At 41.3% G+C, this 16,530-nt stretch overlaps 1 non-coding gene across 1 annotated transcript; it reads right to left on the reverse strand.

Annotated features, from left to right (window-relative positions):
• Positions 1-11,577: 11,577 nt before the first annotated feature.
• LOC145078945 (5S ribosomal RNA) lies at positions 11,578-11,696 on the reverse strand. Its single transcript, XR_013694476.1, has one exon. It is a non-coding gene; the product is annotated as a 5S ribosomal RNA (ribosomal RNA).
• Between the last annotated feature and the right edge of the window lie 4,834 nt (positions 11,697-16,530).

A 16,530-nucleotide genomic window follows, 5' to 3' on the forward strand; every position in this document is an offset into this window, starting at 1 on the left:
TATCCAAGATTTATGTACCATTGACCCGCTTGACAAAGAAGAATGTTACCCTTCGGCGGGGGCCTTATTAACAATTGGCTTTTAAGACACTGAGGTAGAGATTGTGTGAGGCCTCGATTCTCATGCTTTTTGAAGGTATGGAATATTTTGTGATTTATTGTGATGCCTCTGTATCGGGTTTTGGAGTTGTTCTTATGCATAGGGGTTATATGATTGCATACGCTTTGAGAAAGCTGAAGCCACATGAGGCGAGTTACACTACACATGATTTGGAGTCAGAGGCAGTGATTTTCACCCTTAAGATTTGGAGGCACTATCTGTACGGGGTTAGGTGTACTATCTATACTGATCAGAAGAGATTGAGTTGCCTGATGGATCTTCTAAATTCGAATATGTGGAAACAGAGGTGATTAGATATGGTAAAGGACTATGATTATGAGATCCTGTACCACCTTGGAAAGGCTAATGTGGTGGACAACACTTTAATTCATAAGGCTATGAGTGCCCCTACTGAGGATATGTGTCTTAGGATGGTTGTCACTTCTCCTTTGGTAGATTTGATAAAGGAGGCATATGTGGGGGGATTGAAAAAGGAGAATTGGAATGCAAAGCGCATCAGGGGGCAAATTCATTTATTCATTAGAGATAGTCAGGGTGTGTTCAATCAGTGTGGTGGAGTTTGGGTTCCGACTACTGGTCGGCTGAGGCAGAAAATTCTTGAAGAGGCTCATAAGTCAAAGTTTTTGATCCATATGAGAGCCACAAAGATGTATAGGGTTCTGAAGTTGAGTTATTGGTGGCCCTATATGAAAAGGAAGATATCAAGGTTTGTAAAGTGGTGCCAGAATTGTCAGAAAGTCAAGGCCGAAAATCAAAGACCTCACGACAAGATGCAGCCATTACTCATTCCTATGTGGAAATGGGAGGAAATATCCATGGATTTTATCACGAAACTGCCAAGGACGACACATGGAGTTGATTCGATCTGGGTCATTGTTAATTGATTGACCAAGTGTGCACACATCATACAAATTCTCAAGAGTATATCTGCTGAGAAACTTGTTGATATTTACATTCGGGAGGTGGGGTTTTGACATGGGGTGCCAGTTTTGGTGATTTCGGACTGAGATGTTTGCTTCACCTCCAGGTTTTGGAGGAAGTTTCATGACGAGTTAGGTCGTCAACTGAATTTCAGTACAACATAGCACCCCCAAACCGATGGACAGAGTGAGCAAACTATTCAGAGATATGCTCCGAGTGTGTATGTTAGATTTTGGAGGGAGTTGGGATACTTACCTTCCACTAACTGAGTTCTCATACAACAACAGTTATCATGCCAATATTAAGCGACCGCCTTTTGTGATGTTATATGGGAGGAGGTGCATGACCCCAGTTTGTTGGGGTGAGGTCAAGAATTGAGTCATGATGAGTACTGAGGTGGTGCTCAAGACCACTGTGTTGATTCAACAAGTGCGCGACAGGTTGCGAGTCACGTAAAGCCAGCATAAGAGTTATCCAGATAGGAAACGTTTGGACCTCAAGTTTCAGGTGGGAGACTTGGTGCTTTTAAAGGTTTCACCTTGGAAAGGTGTCATCCGATTTTGATAGCGGGACAAGATGGGCCCCCGGTTTATTGGGCCCTTCAAGATTTATGCCTGAGTGGGAAAGGTTGCATATTGGCTAGATTGGCCAAATGAGCTCAATTAGATCCACAACCCCTTCCATGTCTCTTAGTTATGGAATTTTGTAGTCGATGATTCAGTGTTGATTTCTTGGAATGATATTCAGGTAGATGAGCGTCTGGATTATATGGAGAGGCCGGTTGCGGTTCTCCACAGAAATATCAAGACTCTATGCAATATGGTGATGAACCTAGTGAAGGTGCATCGGCTGCAATGGAAGGGTTCAGAGTAGATGTGGGAGCCAAAGGATGAGATGAGGGAGCACTACCTAGAGTTGTTTGCAGTAGCAGACTTCGAGGATGAAGTCTTATTCACGTAGGGGAGATTTGTAATGCCAGTGTCCTAGGTATTTTTCATTTTAGCATTGATTCCTTAAAAATATTGCAAAATTGGTCTCGAAGTTGGGCGTACGAGATGGGTACGTCGGGCGTAGGTCCTTATAGATGGTCGCAGAATCCCTCGCTGTAACATCTCAGAATCCCTCCTAAGAGACAAAACATTTTCATTTTGGGTTCCAAAAATTTGTAGAAGAGCAGTACGTTACTGCTGCTACTCCACAAAGCAAAATGTTAGAGAGAGAAAATTTGAATCGACATATAATTTGATTGCGTCGTATTCTCAAATAACCGCTCTAGCACTGCGAACCTTAGAGCATGACGAAAACAGTCTTGTGGAGCCAAGCTTGGTTTGTAAAGAAAAGGCAACGTTCTTGATACATGATACCTACCTCCCAGTTATAGTTGAAAGTTTTCCATAGAAACACCGTTGAGGAAAATGTGCATTCCTTAGGGATGGCTGTGATATTCGAGGTCCACGCTGGGTAGCGGGTTATATTTCTATGCCCAAGGGGAAACTTGGAGTGGCTGGTCAGCGTTGTACACTTCGTGATTCCCCTAAAAATGCTTTGGAACCAAGCTTTGCTCTTTGAGCCTACTGCCGACGCGCTTTGAGGGTCGTGAAGCTATAGCGGTTATATGAGACGACAACAAAGTCAAATTATATGTTGATTCAAATTTTCTCTCGTGATCATTTCAAAACACTTTGCAGAGTAGCAGCAGTAGCATACTTCTCTTTCCCCCTCTAATGGAAATATCGAGTAGACCAAGCAACAACAATTGTTCTAAAAGCGTATTTTTTTGATCGGGGTTAGACTATGTGAGCGTTAACCAAGAATAATTTTTTTCTTGCAATGTTAGCAGACTGTTTGTTGTCTTAAGCTTGATTAATTTGGTCATGGATGGTTTATGTTGCTACTACGAATTAAGTGATAGTGATTCCTATTTGTTGTATTAAGATTTGAAGGATTCTCTCTTTTTGCTAAGTGAGATTTTATTACACTTAGTGTAACACCTATTTCAGGTATTGATTTATTTTATAATTTTTAGGGTTTTGTGCATGGACTCAGCGATTTGGAGTGCTCCAACTCGTCGAGTAGAGACTAAGTGGATGCGGGGTTTGGGTCCTACTCAACTAGTCAGAAGGCCCTGACTCAACGAGTAGGAGCTATGAAGAGAAACCCTAATTTTTAGGGTTTGCACCCTATTTAAAGAACTTATCGTTCCTCTTGTGGCCTCCCTTATCACCCTAACATCTAGAAAAAAACCCTAGACCGACCCTGAACCTTCTTGAGTGAGAAAAAGAGCCTTTATGAGTGATTTTGGGGCATTTGTGAAGGATTCTAGAGCTTAAAGATGAAGGAGAAAGGAGAGGAGTAGTAGATCCAGCATCTACATTGTATTGGCCATCATTTTGAGGTATAAAGTCGTCACCTTGATATCTAGTTGATTAGATCCATTTTCGTGGTATTAAATGGTTATTTTTGGTTCAAAATGGAGTCCAGCTTGGATCTTGACTCATCACAAGAATATGGTTCAAGATTTGGACCTCTCAAGGTGCCAAATGGCTTAAAGTCGCTCACTTTATGTAGCCTAGCCTTCTCTATGCACAAAAATCTTGTAAGAAGCCTAGTTTTGGGATTATGGCCATGTAGGGCCTTGCATGCACGTAAAGTTTGCAACTTTACATGGTATCTATACTAAGAGATTTTGGATCTGGAGTTTGGGACCATAGATCCCACTAAAATTGGCTAAACTTGTTAAGGACTAAAGGAACTCGTCGAGTCCCTAAGCTGACTCGATGAGTTGGGGTAGGGTTTGCCCGTTTTTGGGTTTCTGGATAAGTGTAGCGAAGGATTAGGGTTTTGGTTTGTTTAGATCTTAGGTTTCTGGTCATATGATGAATTCTATGAGTCAATAGGGTGACTCGGCGAGTTGAGGCGGGACTCCATGGGATGGACTCAGGATGAACTCGATGAGTTCATGGGTTCAGTCGACGAGTCGAGGTCATGGACTGTTGACCTTGGTCGTTGACCAGGATTGACCAAAGTTGACTTTGAGGGTAATTATGGGATTATGACAAGTTAATGGTTATAGGAAATTGAAGAGGAGTAGTGTGTGGGACATACCTGATTCTAGCTTGTCAGTTCAACATTTTAGAGGTGAGTCTTCTCACCATACCAATGGGTCTAAGGCACCAAGGCCGGCCCATTTTATGTTATGTGGATTGTTAATTGATTATTCATTATGATACAATGACATTTGCATGGAAGACCACGTGGGGGTTCTCGTGGCATTTGGTATAAGACCTTGGAGGGTTTCCATGGCATCCTAGTATATCTGCTTGTATAGTTTGCATTATGTCTTGTTTGGTAGTGAAGGCCTTGTGGGGGTTTCGAAGGCAGGAAAACCTTGTGGGGGTTCCCAAGGCAGGAAGACCATGTGGGGGTTCCCATGGTAGATAAGACCACGTGGGGGTTCTCGTGGCATTAGGTGTAAGATCCTAGAGGGTCTCCATGTGGGGGTTCCCATGGTAGATAAGACCACCTATTGAGGTGCAACGGCTTGTGAGAGAGTTTCATGACCTTCAACAGACCACCGAGATTGTAGCGGAGATCACCGACAAGTTTCGGGAACAAGCCTTATTGATCCCACAATATACTATCGATGAGGACATGAGGTAGACGAGGTATCATTCCATGCTGAGGGATGATATTCAAGAGTTTATGATCTTTACAGGGTACAAAACCCTGAACGAGATGGTCGAGAAGGCTCGTGAGTAGGAAATGGATTTTGACATCTGCACAAAGCGGAAGCCTGAGCAGGCACAAGCAGCAGTAGGTCAGACTAAAAATACTAAGACCTCGAATTCATCCAGTAGGATCCAGCAGGGACGGGCCATTATGCCAAGTGTAGGATGTTACATGGGGGAGCATGTGTAGGACAGGGCATGGTGTGTTACACTTGTGGTCAGCCGGGCCACAAGACCAGCGACTGCCCCAAGAAGGGATTGATTTGCTTTTACTGCAACCAGATTGGCCATCAAAAGGCCAATTATCTGAGGTTGCAGGGAGGGGGAGGAGTGGTGGTGGTGCATGCACCTACCATACTGAGGATTACGGATGACCACCCTGCTAAGGTGGATGCTTCGGCGGTGAAGAGCCACACATTTCAGTTGACCACCGAGGAGGCTTGGGCGGAGCCACACGTCATGGCTGATATGTACTTATTTACCTGCTCTCTATTTATTTACCTGCATCACTTATATGTATCATGTATAGGACCTTTTTGGTCAATGGTATGATGGATTATGTTTTAATTGATTCGGGAGCTACCCGATCATTCGTGTCTCTTGCGCTTAGCAAGAAGTTTCAGGATGTGGCAGGAACTTTGGATTCCCCGCTTGAGATAGAGATTGTTGACGACCGCACTGTGAACTCTACAAGGGTGTATCAGGAATGTATCCTGAATGTGCTTTGAGAGAGGATTCGCGTTGACTTGGTTCCGTTACCATTGCGAGGGCTAAAAGTGATCGTTGGGATGGATTGGTTGGGGGCCAATGGGGCCATGATCGATTGCGAGCGCCGGATAGTGAGAGTTCGAACCCAAAGTGGGGAAGAAATGGTTATACATGATGAGAGGGCCTCGCAGGGGCCGACCCTCTGTTCGGCTGCGAGGGCAAAGAATATTTATACAACAGGGATGTTTGGGATTTTGGCTTATATCTCGGATACAAAGGTTAAGACCACAACAGAAGTGGGCAGTGTGTCGGCTGTACAAGAATTTTGGGATGTTTTTCGCGAAGAGTTACTAGGAGTGCCTCAGGAGAGGCAGGCTGAGTTCTGTATTGATTTGGTGCCGGGAGTAGCTACGATAGCGAAGGCACCATACCGGATAGCACCGCCCGAGATGCAGGAGCTATCTATGCAGCTTCAGGAGCTGTTAGACCAAGGGTTTATCCGTCCTAGCAGTTTCCCATGGGGAGCTTCGATCCTGTTTGTGAAAAAGAAGGATGCATCGCACCGGATGTGCATTGGTTTTTAGGAGCTGAACAAACTAACGGTGAAGAACCGTTACCCGCTACCAAGGATAGATGATTTGTTCGATCAGTTGCTGGGTATGTCCTGGTAGGGATACCATTAGATGAGGATTCAGGATGAGGATATAGCAAAGACAACTTTCAGGACTCAGTATGGGCATTATGAGTTTGTAGTGACGCTATTTGGGCTCACCAATGCCCCAGTAGCATTCATGGATCTCATGAACAGTTTGTGTAGACCGATAATGGATCGGTCGGTGATCGTTTTATTGACGATATCCTGGTCTACTCTAAGACCAAGGAGCAACACAAGCAGCATCTGAGGGAGGCATTGGAGACCCTGAGGGTGGAGAGGTTGTATACCAAGTTCTACCAGTGTGATATTTGGCTGCGGGAGGTTCATTTTCTGGGGCACATCATCAACTAGGAGGGTATCTCGGTTGATCTAGCTAAGGTTGAGGCAGTGATGCGATGGGAAGTACCTAAGAATGCTTCCAATATCCGTAGCTTCTTGGGACTAGCGGGCTATTTTCGGAGATTCATCTAGGATTTCTACAAGATTGCTGTGCCCTAGACCCACTTGACTAAGAAGAATCTGACATTTCAATGGGGAATAGAACAACAGTTGGCCTTTGAGACACTGAGACAAAGGTTATTCGAGGCTCCATTTCTACTACTACCCGAGGGGTTAGATAACTTGGTAGTGTACTGTGACACATCGATTTCAGGATTAGGTGCAGTACTGATGCAGAGGGGACATGTGATAGCTTACGCCTCGAGGCAGCTGAAGCCTCTTGAGGCAAATTACCCACTCACGACCTGGAATTGGGGGCGGTGGTGTTTGCCCTCAAGATTTGAATGCACTACTTGTACGGGGTGCGATGCACCATCTATACTGATCACAAGACTTTGAAGTATTTGATGGATCAACAAAACCTCAACATGTGACATAGGAGGTGGTTGGATGTGTTGAACGACTATGATTGTGAGATCCTATACCAAACGAGAAGGCCAACGTAGTGGCCGATGCTTTGAGCCGCAAGACGGCGGGTCCCCGATTGGGAACATTTGCATGATCATTACAATGATCTATCCATTGTTAGACATGATCAAGGAAGCCAAGGTTAAGGGTGTGAAGAGAGAGAATTGGAAAATAAAACGGATTTAGGGACAATATCCTTTGTTTGTTCAGGATAGCCGCGGTTTTCTGACATAGTGTGGCTGAGTGTGGGTACTGGTGTCTGGAGGGGTGAAACAGAGGATATTATAGGAGGCACATAAGTTATGTTCTTTACACATCTAAGGGCTACAAAAATGTATAGAGACTTGAGACTGAGTTATTGGTGGCCCTGTATGAAGCAGGAGATCTCCTGGTTTGTGGAGCGGTTCTTGACCTGTTGGAAGGTAAAGGCTGAGCATCAGCGGCCTCATGGTAAGGTACAACCGCTACCCATTCCCATGTGTAAATGGGAATAGATCACTATGGACTTCATCACAAAGTTACCGAGGACAACGATGGGTGTGGACGCCATATGGGTGATCGTAGACCGACTGACGAAGAGTGCCCACTTCATTCCGATTTCTGAGAGTATATCCACAGAGAAGTTGGCAGATATTTATGTGTGAGAGGTGGTGGTAGACACAGGGTGCCAGTGTCAGTAGTCTCTATCAAGGATGTTCAGTTTGGATCTAGGTTTCAAGAAGAATTTGTATGAGGAACTGGGCACTCAGCTACATTTTAGCACAACATACCACCCCCAGATCGGAAGCCAGAGCGAGAGGATGATCCAGACAATGGAGAACATTCTTCGAGCATTTTTGTTGGATTTTGGAGGAAGTTAGGACACGTACCTCCCATTGGAAGAGTTTTCGTACAGCAACAGTTACCATGGTAGTATCGACCGACCGCCATTCAAGATGTTGTATGGTCGAAGGTGCAGGACCCTGGTTTGTTGGGACGAAGTTGGACACTAGGTCATGGGGAGCACTGGGGTAGTGCTCAAGACTGTCACACCCAAAAACCGAGAACGGCAGAAACGTTCTGGGGCGGAGGACGTCATGTAATGTATCATAACAATGCAAAGTAGTAAACAAGCAACAACATCATCCATTGCATTAATAGTATAATTTAAGTTACAAGTGTGTTCTTTCATAGTATAAGGCAACATAATGAACAATCAAAATAAAATTGGGGTCTTGATTTCTCCGTCTTCACAAAACCTGGTCATCGTACCTGTCTATTTGTGAACTGAGAATACAAGTATTTTGAAAGCGAGTATCAGCAATAAAGCTGGTGAATTCATATGTATTAATGTGTCTTTGATTTGTAAAACCGTAAAGTAAAGACTTGTAAACATTTAGAAAAAGATTGTATAAGTATGAACTGTTTGAAAGTAGTTCAAAGTGTTTGAACCCTAGCAAATCCCTATGATTTCTATTAGTACAAAGAGTAGTCTTCTACCAAGACTAGACTGTTTTGAAAGTAACAAAGCTGGTTTCTCCCTTGTATGACTACCATTAACAATATATATAGTCTACCTCGTCGTTTATGTGAATGTATCACAAAATAAAAGTAATAGAGAAAATATAGCCATGTAAGTGTTATCCGTTTGTATTAGGATCAACTCGACATCGTGACTGTTGAAATGGTATTAAACTTGAACGTCCATAGATGTTCATTCTCCTCTGTAGCTAACAGCAAGGTGTAGGAACAGTTAGTCCCGTAAAGGTACCCTAGTATAAGTATTAACCGTAGGCATCCGTAGATGTTCATTACCTCTGTTGCTAACAGTTGGGTGCCAGAATGGTTAGTCCCGTCTAGTGTCCTTTTGTACTAGGATAGACAGAACTAATCTACACGTATAATATGTAATACTATCTCATCATATAGTATCTATGTACAAGTATCCATGTAAATGTATCTATGTAAACGTATTCATGTAAGCGTATTTATGTAGACGTATTCATGTAACATGTAATGTATAGTATAGACTCATGAATGAACTGACTCTTGTGTGATTCCTTGTACTTGGAATGGTAAATAGTATCTCCTAACTACACCTATTATAGTTACTAGTAATGTACGTGTATAACCTGAAGAATGCCTTTTCCACCCAAAGGTACTGACTGGTCGAGGAAACTTTTATGTCTATATATGTATACATGGTATATGACTAATAGTTAGACGACATTCGGACGACTAATCGATACCTTAAAGCCACATCCCAACGAGGAAAAAGAAGTAAAGTAAACTAGCCTTCCTAAGTCCTTTAAACATTACTTATATAACTATACATATATGGGCATGCATTTGATAATATAAAAGCATAAATGAAGTTTTGTAAAACCTTTGAAAATTATAATACTAAGAAACGATGACTTGATGTCAGTTTGTAAAATGATTTTAAAGTATTTTGTTTGATAAGACAGTTTAAGTATAAGGAAAACCTTTGTTTGAAAACACATTTATAATAGAGTTTGAAAGGAAACTTACAGTGTGTAAGACAGTTTGATAAAGAGATTTAAACATGTAAAAACGTTTAAGAAAGTCATTTGAAGAAATCTGTTTGGTAAAACAACTAACGTATAGTAAATCCATTTGTAGGCTAGTTATTAATCACATGTGATTGATATAATAACTAAACATGATTCAACTTGTATTACCCCCCCCCCATAAAGCATTTATAAACATTTAAAAACATTTAAAAAGGTTAATTAAGGGGTATGAACTAACCTGCAGTGAGCGGATCAGAAGGAAGTGTCGGACAAGTGCTTGGTGTCAAGTGAAGACTTAGACACACACAATGGTCCTAATTACATATGAAGACATATGTATATAAACAATTAGTGATTTTAACACTAATTAAACATGTATAAACATCCTATTGCGAGGAAAACACTTTGGTCAAGTGCTAGGAGGCTATCGGGTTGCAACAAAGAAGTGCAAGGCCTCATACGGGAGTTTATGGTCCAATGACCATGTTTGTTGGAGTTTACGGCCTAGGGGAGTTTACTCCTGGCCGTAAACTCTCAATTGGTCACTAAAAGGGGCTTAAAACTCTAAGGGCTTAAGTGGTTAAGTGCTCCAAAGCTTTAAAAAGTGTTTGGGTGGGTTTAAGGTCATAACATGACCTTGTATTGTGTTTACGGTCCTAGAACCACTTCCCCATGAGTTTACAGCCGTAAACTCATGGTAAGAAGTACCATTTCGTGAATTGTGGTCCTTAGGTCAATGGTGTAAGGTTCTATGTCACTAACCAAGGCTTACTAAGGTGTTGGGGTGTCACTTTCACCCTTAAAAGGGGTTTACGACCCAAGAACATGTCTTGGCCGTAAACTCCTTGAATCCCATGATTTCTTATGTTTTCTAAGCTCTAAATATGATAAACCTAGTGTACTATGAGTTGGATAAAGAGTACTTACAATCTAGAAGCTTGAATGGTCGGTTTTGGCCAAGAACACTAGTGTGTGTTCTTGGTGAAACTTGAAGATCTACAAAATGGAATGATTTCACGGATGAAATCATGTAAGATTACTAGTTCATGCAAGATATCAACTAGTTAAGACAGTAAGATTACGTGTTTTGAAGATCGGGGACGATGATCGGGATGATACTTGAGAGGATTTGGCCGTGAACTCCTTGTAGGGGTGTTTAAGGTCATTTCCTTGAGCTATAACTTCAGCCGATAAACCCCGATACTTATTCCTTAAGTACACAAGGCTCTAAACGCTCAAATATACTCCTAATTGTGCTAAAAGATAGCAGAAATGAGTTTGAATTTTAAATGAAGTGTTTGAATGTACTGGATGGAACTTTTCGGGTTGTCACATCATCCCCCCGTTAGAGGGAATTTCGTCCCGAAATTAGAATTTAGGTAAAGGAGTAGGTATGAAAAATCGAGTAAGGAGGTGGGGAAACTTCCAAATCGATTGGTTCTCGCTCTCATAAGTGAATTCAGGTCCTCGGTTGGTATCCCAACGAACCTTCACTAATAGGAGGCGGCGTTGCTTCATCCGCTTTACCTCTTGATTGATGGTCACTACGGTTCTTCCACGAAAGCGATGATCTTGTTTATCTCGATCTCGTCGAGTGGGATTACGAGATTTCTAATGGAAAGGTAAGTTTTCAAGTTCGAGACGTGAAAGGTAAAATGTACGTTACTAGGTTCGCGGGGTAGGTTAAGTTGTGGATGTTTCCTTGCCCTTTCTTACTACGAGAGTAGATGAGTATGTCATCAATGAAGACGATGACGAACTGATCCAAGTAAGGACGACACACCCTATTCATCAAATCCATGAATACTGTGGGCGTATTAGTCCTATTCGAGGGGTATTACTACGGACTCGTAGTGTCCGCATCGAGTTTGTAAGATTTTCCTCGCGACATCCTCTTTTAAAACTCGTAACTGATGATGTTCGGACCTCAGACCTGTTTCTGAAAGGTAAATAGTTCCTTTCGGTGGGTCAACCAATTCATCTATGCAAGGCAGAAGGTAATAATTTCTAATGGAAGTCCTGTCGAGGTCTGCACCACGGGGACTTCCCTGGGTGTCACCCATCCTAGTACTACTCTCGCCCAAGCACGCTTAACTGCGGAGTTCTGATGGGATCCGATGCATTAGTGCTGGTATGATCGCACCCGCTGAAGTCTGTTTTCTTGAAGAATAAGACCGGAGCTCTCAAAGGTGAGGAGCTTGGTCTTATCATTCTGTTAAGCTGTCCGAACAGTTCTTGTATCTCCGTTAGTGTGAGACCATAGAGAGATAGGGTTACATAAGTTGTATTGGGTGCTAAGTTTGTTCGCATGACAATGCTATCACTCGTAGTCTTGGACAGTTCTCCGTCCTGAAGCTCATATTAGAAGTCATACATGGTTCAGCATTCGCAGTCTCGTGTATACGAGTCGTTTATAATTAAGATTGTAAAGGTAGTCGAATAATTGATTCTTCTTTAAGCTCACATCCCAATGAGGAAAAGAAGTTAAAGTGGAATCATCAATTCTAAATCTGTAGAACCTTGATTATATACCACCCCTATGTATACATTCTTCAGTGATAGATCAACCGTATGGATCTTCGGATTGAACTTAACGTACTGTATAAGTGATACTTCGGGAAGGAGTTCTGAGATTTCTTCAGAAAGGATAAGAACATGAGGTACTCTATGCATGAGTACTCCGGTGTTCTGGAATGGCGGCTTCGCTAGAAAGATGATTCCGGAGGAAGAGTGTAAATCCCTAATTTGCCCGTGTATCAGTCAGATCCGTTTGATGGTGCGGAATCCCAATCAAACGGATGATGTCAAATAAAATAAAAGAGATTGAGAAGAAGAATAATATGAATCTTGAATGTATTATAATATGAATTAAGTTCCTCTCACAAGATTCACCCACACAAACGTTCCTTGTTCTCTCTGGCCGTAAACTTCTTCTAGTTCATCAATCTCTACTCCTCACCCTAACACCTCTATTTATACTTGGAATATGGGCCGGATAACACATGGGCCGTAAATGAGTTTACGATCGTAAATTCATCCGTAAACTAGACCATAAATTCATAAATATTAGAGAAAAGTAAAGTATAAACCATATTTTGACCCAACAATCTCCCCCTTGGTTTATAGCTTTCTTTTCTTAATGACCCAACAAGCTCCCCCTAAAAAGTAGCTGGCTTTCTTGATAATCTTCATTGGGAACTTGGCTTCAGAATTAATCTTCAAATTCTTCACGACTTCAAGATGAACTTGATGAATCTTCAATGAATGACTTCATCTTGAGCAGTTGGGCTTTTCTTCAGAATTTGGCATTGAACGCACGTTGGGTGAGGAGGCTTGATGTACTGATTCTTGAAAGATAGCGCTTTCAGCTTGAGAATCTTCAGAGAGAACATCAGAGAGAACAAATCTTCTAGATCACTTCAGCAGGTACAACGATAACAGCAGACTGATTGAGGAGGCTTCAATGCAATCCGTCACATAATCTTCAATTTCTGCTTCACCTTGCTTCTGCGGTTGAAAGATTGAATTTGAAAGAATAATCTTCATTTCTTGCTCCTTCGAATGAGAATTCTTCGATGCTCACGAACGAAGCCTTTAGCTCAGAAATCTTCAACAAAACTCCATGAGTCTTATCTATACCTGAAATCACTTTTCAAGACAAAACAAAACTAAAAGAAAACTTAGCCCACAAATTAAAACGGAAACAAAAATATTTTTGGATTTTTAATTTTTCTGATTTTTCTTTGTTTTTTTTATTTTTTATTTTCATTATTTTTAATTTTTAATTTTCCCCTAATATTTAAATTAGAAGAAACTATGACAAATTTAACAAAAGTAAAATTGATATCTAACTTTAAGAGTGATTTGGGATCAAATTTTTTAGACAACCTTTATCCACTTGTCGGTACCTTCCATATTCACATCTTTGTCTGGTCGATCGTCGGTATTGTGGTCCACTTAAACACGAAAAATTTGTGACATATTTAGGACATACTATTTGTTACAAGACATGATGAACTTAAAAACCTAAAATTTATATCTGATCCTAATTCCTTAGATACTATATCTTAAGGTCCATTCATCTGACGACGACCAGGGATATTATTGTCCACCTAAATTGAGCAGCGAGATTTATAGACAATCTGTATGAGTTCAATTTTAAGTGTATTGGAACGTGTTTCCCGCTTCCTGATATGCCCCAGCCATCAAGAACTTCCAGAGTACTCCTTACACCGGGTGAGCAGACAACCATTCAGAGAGAGAAGAGATTCATAATTCTATTGCTAACTACTTCAGAGGGGTTGAGAAGAAGAAGGTTGCGTATGCTGTGTACCAGGTCGGATTAGAAGTCGTGCAAAGGAGACAACATATGGCTAACAGATAAGAAGTATTTCACACATTTATATATAGCCTGCAGAGAAATAGAGTTGCATATGTTGTGTACCAGGTTAGATTGGAGGTCACGTAAAGGAGACAACATATGACTAACAGACGGAAAGAAAGAAAATGATATTCTATAGACCTAATTAAGGACAGAATCCGCACATCGAGGAAAAGTTAAAACCACGGTTCCAAGTACGGGTTCAATTAATGTGACGAGTAGATTCCCATATATATCTCCCTGCTCAACCTATCCGAGCATCGTATTGTTAGGCCGAATGGATCTAACTAGGTCAAAATTTGTCAAGTCTATAAATTTCCTAAGTTCAACTCTGCCTAGTCAAGTCCATTTAAAATCTTTAGTGCCTACCGACTCATCAAACCAGAGCATAGACCGTTCAACTTCGGGTACGTTACGCAGACTCAGGTTGCCTGTTATCACTTGATAATATCACTTCCCAAAACATCTCCTGCTAGCACATTCCCATAACACCACATTTTTGATTTTCTGATTTTCTAATGTTTTTGGATTTTTTAATTTTTTTAATTTTTTTTAATTTTTGTTTTGTTTTTATTTCTCCCCCTAAATTTGTGCATAGGAGAGAGACGAAAGTAAATGCGCAAATTTAAACTATCCTAAAACAAAAATTTGTCTTTAAAGCAAATCAGCTTAAGAAAAACTCAGGAGTAACCGTAAGTCACCGATTGAATTTGCATCCAGAAGGTCTGAGAATAGCACGCGTAATCTCATAACAGATCCAAAAATTCTTCATGTCATTAAGCACTAACCCCATGTGATCCCTTCTTTTCTTCCTTCTTTCCTTTCCCGCAAAGGACAGAAACTCTCGAACAAAGTTATGAGTGTTGTATATTTGAGAGATGTCCCCTATCATATGCCAGGAGCAGCCACTACCAACAAACCGAAGTCTGATGATATGCCTCCATAGCTGCTCCGACACAGAGTGGGATTAGTTGGTCTTTGGAACCCAGTCCATTTTAAAACTGGGTCGACCTTTGTCATCCTTGCACGTTACTCTCTCCCATGACATGTCCTGTTTATCACAAACAGAAGATGTAGAAACGTTAGAAGCATTAGGAGATTTGGGAGAGTGAGCCTTTGGAACCCATTTGTAGTTGGGTTTAACCCATTTCTTTTTCGATCCGATGGGTGGCTCAGTGCTTGCTTTTGATCTTGATGTTGGCCTTAGAGATGACTTTGATTTTGGCTTCATAGGAGCATCTCTTGGATTTGGCTTCTTGGCCGACATTCCCTTCTTGCCCTTGGGATTCAGATTCTTGGCCTTGTGGGTTTGATTCTTGGCCTTCTGCGCGTTCCATTCGTCAATGTCTGAACGTGACCTTGAGGGGTTTCTTTTGGAGTATCTCCCTCTTGGCGCGTTCTGCCAGCCTTGCGCATAGTAAGGAACGTATGCGCGATTTGGACAATTTCGGGCAATGTGACCAGGTGTTCCACAGTGAAAACATGTTTTTTTCATCACTGTGAAGTTGTTTCTTCCTGCCCCTGGTGGCGTATCCTTGCCTTGTCTCTTGTTGTTCCCATATGCACACTTACAACAGGCACTTTGTTGCGCTGGAATTGGAGGCCTATATTTCTCAACGACAGGTTTGTTAGAAGCAGCCGAGTTCGAAGCAACAAATTTAGAGTTCAAGGAGTCATTGGTTTGTTCAGAAGAACTCTCCTTGTTCTCATCCTCTTCTACTTTACATGCACATGTAACAGAAACATAAGTATTTTCAACATTAATAACTCCTCCTGACACAAATCCAGCTGGTTTTTCGTATTAAAGATGTGCCTCCCTGTCAATTTCTTCTTGTTTCATAGGTATGGATGTGTAGTTATGATTGTAAGGAGGAGGTACACTATCATACCCTAGACCCTTGTTTTGATTCCTTTTAAACTGCATGCTTTGGTCTATCATATTTGCAACCACCTCACTTGAGAAATCATATTTTCTAACATCAAGTTTGGTGGTTTCAAACTTTCCTTTCAAAGATTCAACTTCAGCCACTAGCTCAACATTTTGTTTGACTACATAATAATAGTTTTCACATTTGTTACTATAGTCTTCCTGAAGTTTCCTAAAGTCCTTGGTTTTTGCTCCCAACTCAACCTTCAGGGGTTTCTGTCCTTTCCTAAGTTGATATCCTTCATATCTCAGGTCTTCAACTTCTCTTTTAAATATATCAATTTCTTCCCGAAGAAATTTAATCGTATCTTCACATGATTGAGAACATGAAACTTCACATGAATGAGAACATGACACTTCATTGACCGGAAGGTTTATAGAACTCTTTAAAGCACCAAGCTCTTCAATTACTTCAACAATACTAACATGATTGAGATCTTTTGTCTTCTTGATGACAACTACATTCATATCCCACGATTTTGGAAGTGAATTCAATAGCCTTTTGTTTATCTCAGATTTGGTCAAAAAGATCCCAGCAATATTCATCTCAGTAGTGAGTGTAGTGAATCATTGCAAGTGAGCTTCCAGGGTTTCTCCAGGGATATAATCGAACATGTTGAAATTTTGTCTTAAGATATCCTGACGACTCTCTTTCATGTTTTCAACTCCGT

The sequence above is a fragment of the Lactuca serriola genome, chromosome 1, assembly GCF_051521515.1.
Source record: "Lactuca serriola cultivar US96UC23 chromosome 1, Lser_US96UC23_V15, whole genome shotgun sequence".
Classification (NCBI taxonomy): domain Eukaryota; kingdom Viridiplantae; phylum Streptophyta; class Magnoliopsida; order Asterales; family Asteraceae; genus Lactuca; species Lactuca serriola.